The sequence below is a fragment of the Taudactylus pleione genome, unplaced genomic scaffold (assembly GCF_031769625.1).
Source record: "Taudactylus pleione unplaced genomic scaffold, aTauple2 ptg000064l, whole genome shotgun sequence".
NCBI lineage: Eukaryota > Metazoa > Chordata > Amphibia > Anura > Myobatrachidae > Taudactylus > Taudactylus pleione.
In genome coordinates this window covers 19,128,794-19,137,555 of record NW_028284466.1, presented here as the reverse complement: position 1 = coordinate 19,137,555, position 8,762 = coordinate 19,128,794, and the positions used below count along the sequence as shown (strand labels likewise).

General features: G+C 35.7%; 1 long non-coding RNA gene across 1 annotated transcript; it reads right to left on the bottom strand.

Moving 5' to 3' along the window:
- Positions 1-540: 540 nt before the first annotated feature.
- LOC148534807 (uncharacterized) lies at positions 541-5,861 on the bottom strand. Its single transcript, XR_015876909.1, has 2 exons — positions 5,623-5,861; positions 541-1,968 (listed from the first exon to the last, which is right to left on the bottom strand). It is a non-coding gene; the product is annotated as an uncharacterized LOC148534807 (long non-coding RNA).
- Between the last annotated feature and the right edge of the window lie 2,901 nt (positions 5,862-8,762).

Sequence of the window (8,762 nt, the reverse complement as noted above, 5' to 3'; positions counted from 1 at the left end):
TAAAAAGTGCGATAATAACGCAAAAAACGATGTTATCGCACCCATATTGAATACCCCTAAGTGTATGATATAACAACCCCTTTTATTCTGTCTCAATTCCTGATCCCCAACTCCTCTCTGTATTCTTCTGTTCAAAACTTTTTTCAATGTCATCATTTGTTAGAAATGCCCCACAACAAAGATGACCCACACCATAATATAGAAGTACTTAAATGGGGGAATGATGATCTTGTTGCTTGGAGACAACCCCCTGTAACTGCACCAGTAAATAACTATTTACCATGATAACATGCATTGTGGAAACATGATACCAGTTGAAAATAGTTTCTGAGCTATGTGGGTATATATATACATATATATATATATATACATATATACATATATATATATATATACATATATATATATATATATATAGTCAATTCTCCTCACTAGCTATGGCCAGCGAATTAGTTCTTTATTGGTCACCCTCAGAGTCTTGTTTGCTAAAGGTTACATATGTTCATGTGTGTAAGGAAGGAGACACAGTTCACAACTGTATGCACCACAAGCATCTCCATATCTCTGCGTTTATTCTACAGGGCAGCCCACATTTATAGATTACGCCTAACACATGGTATTCATTATCTGCAGTGAGACTATAGCTCTGTTTAAACATTGGAATCGCATACCTTACCATATATGTTCATATGCTTTTCTGTGCACTTATAACAGGGTCTGTACAATGAATTAACTCCATCCTGTCCTGTGCACCCACCCTCCATGCATAAATGGCATACAAAATGGATTCTTATTCCAAAATGGCTTCTACATATTCCCCCCTTTCGATTCCAATTTTACATACTATTGTCTTTCTAGCTTACCTAGCCATGGCCCACTCCCTATGTATCTGGTCCCTACTTCACACAACAAGTTATCCCTCCTAATGAGGTAGCTGCATGGGGCAGTGCCCATTCAAGAGCACATAGACGATGAGTCCCTCAGTTCCTATAGTCCTGTATCTTCTTTTCATCCATATTCTTGTAAAAGCCTTCAATTATTTCCATACATTGTTCACATAAGTCTCTGCAAAGCAATGGTTCTCTTGTCATTCAAATTGCACAAAAGTTCTGGGTATGTCCATGTAGCAGGATCATAGTTGTCTTTGACATTTCTTTAGACACTTTAAACCTACAACAGTAATCAAGTGTAAGTATTTTCCTTATTAGTCATATATCTATCCTGACAATCAGGTAAATGACTAGTAATTTCAATCCTTTAGCTATTAACATGAAAATACCTGAAAACTATTCTTCTCTTCCTTTGAACCAACTTGACATATTCAACCGTGTAAACCATCCATTACTATCAATATTATTCTCTGGATCATTATGTATCTTCCTAAACTGGTCATTCAATTTCTTAACTTTCTCTAAGTGTACATATAATGGGTCAGATAAATTATCAGCTATATAATTACAGCAAACAGGTCTCACTATTTTACACATACTTCCCTGTGTAGCTGTGAGATACTCAAGGATCAGCCTAAACTGTCCCAAAACCTTCACCTGGAATTTCAATTCATAATTATTTCAAATACATCAAATATTTCATCTATAACAGTATTAAATAGTCTGGCTAAAGCTTTAATATAGTGACCATTCTTGACACTAGTTTATGGATATTGATAAAACTAGAAACAAAACTATAACAAGAACGAATCATAGTATACAGTACATCCTCACAAGCCTTTGTTTGGCTTAAAGCCTAGCAACATATATCAATTCATAACTTCAAATTACTCCAACTCCCCTTATGTAATGATCTTGCAGTGTGAGGCGAATCCAAATTTTCTTTTCTGCCATCGGAGTAGTTAGGAGAACTTGATAAGGACCTTGTAACTGGGTCCTAGGACTTTTCCTTAGATGCTTCTTTATCATGACCCAATCACCTGGTTGCAGTTTGTAGGTGCTGCAATTGAATTGGGATCTAGAACATAAGAGAACACCTGGTGGTGGACTTTGGTTAGTTTCTATTATATATGCATCACATATTGAATCAAGTTACTATGCTCATATTGTAACACTTGTAGGAAGTCACATCTTGTTCTAGCAGTTTTACCAAATAGTATTCCATAAGCTCTCATCCTACGTTTCACACTGGGAAAGTTCTTGACTAACAATCATATTAAAAAATAAACATTCTAACAAACTTTTCATAGTTCAATTTGACTGTATAATTCAGTCTTTACACTCTATCATTGCTTTGGGTCCTATTTATTCTCAGATTCTCCAAGATACATTCTAAAAATGTCTTTAATAAAATGTGTACCTTTGTCACTCTCTATTACCTCACATGTACGAATTACTTCTGTCATTTATTTTCCTTTTTCCTATTGTTCATATTGTTTCTATTATGTTTGCTACCCTGCAAGACCATAGTCAATTTGACAACAGGTCTGAGCACAGAACATACCCAACACTTAACCAACTATATAAAATCAATCTTTCGTTTCTGGAAGGAATAACATCTGTAAGGTACTCCTTTCTTTCTTCTTCTAGTACATCTGTAAGGTACTCCTTTCTTCTTCTAGTACCGTGATCACTTTTCCTGGGCTGTGCAACGATTAGGGGTAGGCTTATGCAGCCCAACTGAAGCCTGGGGCTATCTAGTGCTTCTTGGCTATTTTTACCATAGTATCTCTAAACTCATGAGTGCTTCCATGAAGTATTTGGGCTCAGACTGAGAATAGTGCACGTGGCAGACAGAGGTGGTGCTTAACCATCCATCCATCACCCGAAGTCGTGCAAGTCTTTCCGAGTCATACTTCTGAGGAACCTGTAACTGCAACTTTTAACAAAATCAGGTTCAATGTTTCTGCTTTTTCTGGTCGCCAATATCAGGTAGGTATATTACTGTAGCCTGTTTGGCCAACTTGGTTTGCTGGAGCAGTTCCTCTTCTGGGGTATGTTCTCTGATATGTGCTTTTGACCTTACTTAAAACTAAATTTGTCGGCATTTGAAAAGCAGCAAACAAAAAATCTAATACAAACTATGTATAATCTATCTATAATTTACAATAACATAACTTATCGAAAAAGATTTCATTAATTCAAAACAATCATTATCATTAAAGAAAGATAAAAAATAAAAAAAAGTAATCATAATTTTCATCTTCCTGTGTCTCACTAGTCCCCTGTGGTTGCTAGCTGAATTACATATAGAATTTGCATTAGGGATGTGCAGGCTCAGACCCTTCCAATTTGCATATGCTGTGCTGCTGGATCTTCTCTCATATGCCAGCATCATCCCCCCATGGTACATTTCCTCCCTCCTCTTGAATACATGAGAAACAAAGTGACATCTGGATTCAATCTTACCTAACTGCTGTAATGTAGCAGAGTTAACACAAGAACTAAGTTACAGTACTTTTAAATTCCTGCTGTCTATCACCTTTTGAGTACAATACAATAAGACCTAAAAATCCTCTCAATTGTTTAAATATCTTTAGTACAGACACTTTTTGTACAACTTTTTCCCTTCCCCGACCTTGGGGTCCAGACATACCCTTTTGGTTAGGTTGGGTTGGAGCTTTGAACCAAAAAAATTGTTTCTGTTTATTTTACTTAATCCTAATCTTTAATATTGATCTGAGTATCTTAACCAAATCAGTTAGAAGCAAACAAAAAAAAACGTCCGGCATGTTTTAAGTAGTGTCAGTGTAATTCTAGTTGCATGCCTGTAAACAAAATTAGTTTCAACATCCTGACATTTCCAAGGGTGAAAGTACCTATCAATCCATCAATCCCTTAATCTATGTCTATTTTAATAGTTTCTCATGATATTATACAACTGAGGATAATTTCTCTTCTATAACGGGTATATTATCACATTCCCTTACACTCCAGAACTTGGAACATCTGGAGTGGATTATTGGATTTTTTTTTCTTTTCATTTAAAGCTTACTTGACCTGCGCAACTGTATTGGCAATATGCATTTCTGGGCTGCTTCTGATTAATTAAGTTAAGTCATATCTAAACAACAGCCCCTATTCTACCTATATTCTTAGATTTGTAAAATTATGTTCTTGTTGGTCGTCTAAAACCATTAACACCTTAATTTGTAAGCATGCATCATTCAACAGTTTAAAGAAATCATGGACTGAACTGATAAAACATTTTGTTAGGGAAATTTTACATCACTTTTACTATTTTTAATCCCTTCTGCAGCAATCAAAAATAATTACTGTTTCTTTTAGAATTACAATATGGCTCTGCATTCTCTTGATCGCACAAGTTACATAAACAATATCCATTTTCCTAGCAAATAACAAATAAAGCATTTTGTTACTAATGCATTCAACATCAATCCTTTTTCCAATCTTGCAATGCACATTTTTTATTTATGGGCGTCCCCATGAAAAAATGGCAATTCACTCACATTAACCCTTTCAATTCCTGCACAACTTCTACACAATTCCTTAGTACACCTTCACTACGCACAATCATTCATACACGTCACATCTGATCAACACAATTGTTCCACACAACTCTACTTTCTCAAGTTCACTCGACTCTCTTTTATCACATACACATGGGCCCATTTCATTCACAAGCAAACATTCAGTTACAGCACGGCAGCCATTTTCTGTGACATCCTGCATCCCATTGTCATCAGCAAAGCACATCTATCACAGCATGCCTTCACAATACAAATGAAATATACATTTTAAGAAGAAAAGAAAAACAAAACAAACAAAACACTAGTTATATAAAACGCAACATTCCTCTTCAGTGATAATTAAGTGGGCATCTGGGGGTCATTTCTATATCTTATTCACGTTTATTACATTTCTCAATCAGACCTTTCAGTGTGTCATCTAGGTTATATTTATTAACCTCTGCTTCTGCTTCTCATATCTCATTTTATGAGGTTTAAACCAGTCAGTCTATGGATGTCAGCTTTTTTAAACATTCATCAAATATCCTGCTTTATGATTCCCATAAAGCTTTGCTAGAACATTCCCTTGTCTAGCTTAGTCAAAGTCCCTTATGACTAAAATCAGACCTAATGGTCCCCCCTCTTATTAGAGATTACTATTCTCGTGCACAAGAATAATATAGAACGTTTATCTATAGGCACATCCACACACTGACTTTTCCTGCCTCAGTTATTAACACTATTGACTGGATGTAACTTTCCTCCTATTTCTGAAAACACTGCCTGACAGAGTCTCTCTCCCTTTCTGTTCTTTCAGACACTAATAATTGAAAACTCATTTCTGTAAATGTATACAATCCTTGTACCCATCTGGCGTACGTTTCTAGATCTAATGGAATTTCATGGCATTATTCTATTTCATAAACAAATCACTGTGTAGGGCTCTCTTCTAAATTTAAATCAGTGGCTAAATCAAAGTTACTCTAAAAACACAATTAGGACAGGTTTGTTACATAACAAACAGACAAACAAGACTTTAAACATTTACCTATCATTCACTGAACATATAACAGATTATAACATGTTTAAATAACAACACCTTTAGGGTGACCAATAATTACCCAAGGATTGATTCCAGCAGGACAGATCAACTGCAATGGAGACACAGCTACCAGGAGCGCACAACATTTCTGTTCACTCACCCGTGAAATTGTCCTGGCAACTCTGTCCCCAGAGCACGATCTCACATGCTCTGTCCAGTGGTAGTCAACACTGCTGGGCATCTCAGTGGGAATCTCCATGTTGTCAATTCTCCTCACTAGCTATGGCAGGCGAATTAGTTCTTTATTGGTCACCCTCAGAGTCTTGTTTGCTAAAGGCTACATATGTTCATGTGTGTAAGGAAGGAGACACAGTTCACAACTGTATGCACCACAAGCATCTCCATATCTCTGCGTTTATTCTACAGGGCAGCCCACATTTATAGATTACGCCTAACACATGGTATTCATTATCTGCAGTGAGACTATAGCTCTGTTTAAACATTGGAATCGCATACCTTACCATAAATGTACATATGCTTTTCTGTGCACTTATAACAGGGTCTGTACAATGAATTAACTTCATCCTGTCCTGTGCACCCACCCTCCATGCATACATGGCATACAAAATGGATTCTTATTCCAAAATGGCTTCTACTATATATATATATATATATATATATATATGGGGGAGATGTAATAAAGCTTGGAGAGAGATAAAATTGGAGATAAATAGCACCAACTAAGCAGCTCCTAACTGTTACTTTACAGGCTGTGCTTGAAAAAAGACAGGAGCTGATTGGTTGCTGCTATTTATCTCCAATTTTATCTCTCTCCAAGCTTTATTAAATCTCCCATATCATTTCTATGTTTCAAATACAACATATCTCCAAATTTAGGGGTCTATTTAATAAGCTGTGTTAGGAGATAAAGTGAACGATGATAAGGTACCAGCCAATCAGCTCCTAACTTACATGTCACAGGCTGTGTTTGAAAAATGGCAGTTAGGAGCTTATTGGCTGGTACCTTATTACTGTTTACTTTATCTCCTAACACAGCTTAGTAAATAAACCCCTGAAGCATATGTGTGTCATTTCTAATATGCAGTTATATTCTAGATTCATTTTCTATATAAATTATTTAGACCCAGCACTATCATTAGGGAAACTAAATTTAGTGGATGATTAGAAAAGTCATTGGGGTAAATTTAATAGGGTCTGAGTTTTGAAATGTGGCGTGATTCCGGTGTGTTTCTGCTGAGTTTCAAATTGCCATATGTAATAGAATATGAGTACAGCTAAGCTTGCCATCATGTCACCACAACTGTTCTTGTGGTGATACAACACACCCTCCATTTGTTTCTAATGTTAAATTTACAAATTGGCGCATATGAATAGTCAGCGACTTGTAAACTTGCCAAATCTCACTGACTGAAGGTGCGTATCCATTAGACGAGAGTTGAACGACTGTATGATTACAACATTGTAATCGTACAATCGTTTTTCATCTTGTGCAGTGGATAATGTGCCCACACTGAATGTTATGTCATTCACTGCAGGCACCCTCTCTCATCCCCGAACATGCCCAACCTGTTGTTATCGTCAGGTTGGGCTGCATGTTCTGGCAATGATAGATGTCAAAAATGACCAGTGGGAGCGTGCATCGATGGTCGTTTTCAACATTTTAATGTACGATTTACGAGCGTTTGTGTTCAAAAGTTATAATATATTACCCCCATATAAATAATAATTATTATAAAATAGAAAACAAATAATATAATTTAAGTTCAATGCCTGCTCTTTAAATGTGGTTAAATCCCATTATATTTTTTTGGCGCTAGCTTCTCTATAATGTGTCTAATCAAAAATACTCTACCCTTTTCCATGTTATATTTTGTAACTCAACTCACTCTAAGCTCTCTGTCAAACAAGGGATTAACACAATTAACAGCTTTTGCATAACCAGTGATATTTGTGTTGCCTTATCTTGCATTTTGATATCCAGGTGTAAATTTGCAAATCTAAGAGTTTAAATCTCAACATAATCAACCGTGGCTGTGAATGTGATAATTACCTTACAGTTTTCAGCCTACATGATTTTAATTTATTAAGTGTTGCTACATGGGACTACATTAACAGCATATCCTGCAAAGATTACAGAATGTTCCATTTATTCATCAATAACAAAGAATATTGTCACCAGCTAATGTATGCAAAGAAACTCAACAGATATTTAAAAAGACAATAATGAACATAAACTGGTGTTCACACAAAGCCAACCATTCTCATTTATGCGTGGTCGCTAAGGAACAATGAATGATTTTAGCCAATAAAACAAGATCTAAAGTATTTCTAAGGGCTATGGATGGTAGCAACTTAGTACAAGGTTCATATCTTCATTAACACCACTAGTGTCCCAGAAGAAATGACTGTTAAAAGCTTTCTAGAGAGCCATCACTATGACACGTAATATAAAGTCATGCAGTAAGAAACCCTGGTGGTTTAAATACATTTATTTTGGTGCCTCATGTTCAGTTGTATGAAAGCAGAAGTGTTAGGATTATATGCATTGTAGTCGCATAAGTAATAAAAGCAAACATACATTGGGGAAATCAGTGTAAATTGCTGATCTGTTCAAGGTAAATATGAAGCTTTATACAAGAAAAAACCAATAAAAATAAGTAATATTTTTTTTTAAAGGATATTTTCCATTTTGAAGCATATCATATTTGACTAGAATGTTATTTAATACTGTATTTTTGTATGAAGTTTTCCCATTGCTCACCTGGTGCATAAAAGTGACATGGACTGACTCACTCTTTATGCTAGAATCAAGCAAAATTATTAGAAGAAGATGAAGTACAACTCAATGAAGTTGGTCTTCTTGAAATGAGAACTGCAAAATATGCAGTTTAAAAACATTTGTAGAAAAAGATTTCTAATAGCCTATTATGATATTTTATTAATTCTGTGTGTGATGAAATTAGAAGAGCAATAATTGGTTACATTATACCACTTTTGCATCTAAAGATGGATTTGGAACCTACATATGTGTCCAATAACCTCTGTGCATTAAACATCTGTTCCAGTCGCGCCATTCAATGGCATGACTCGGTAGCTCTGAGCGTCTTTTAGTGCAACTTTTTCCCTTAACATGCATCTTATTTGAACAGCGATTTGAATACAACGCACAAGCAGCTTCTGCTGATTAAAATGATATGCGGCATTCCTATACTGCCTGTGAGTCCTAATCGAATCACTGTGCAAATAATACACATGTGAAGGGAAAAAGTTGCACGAAAA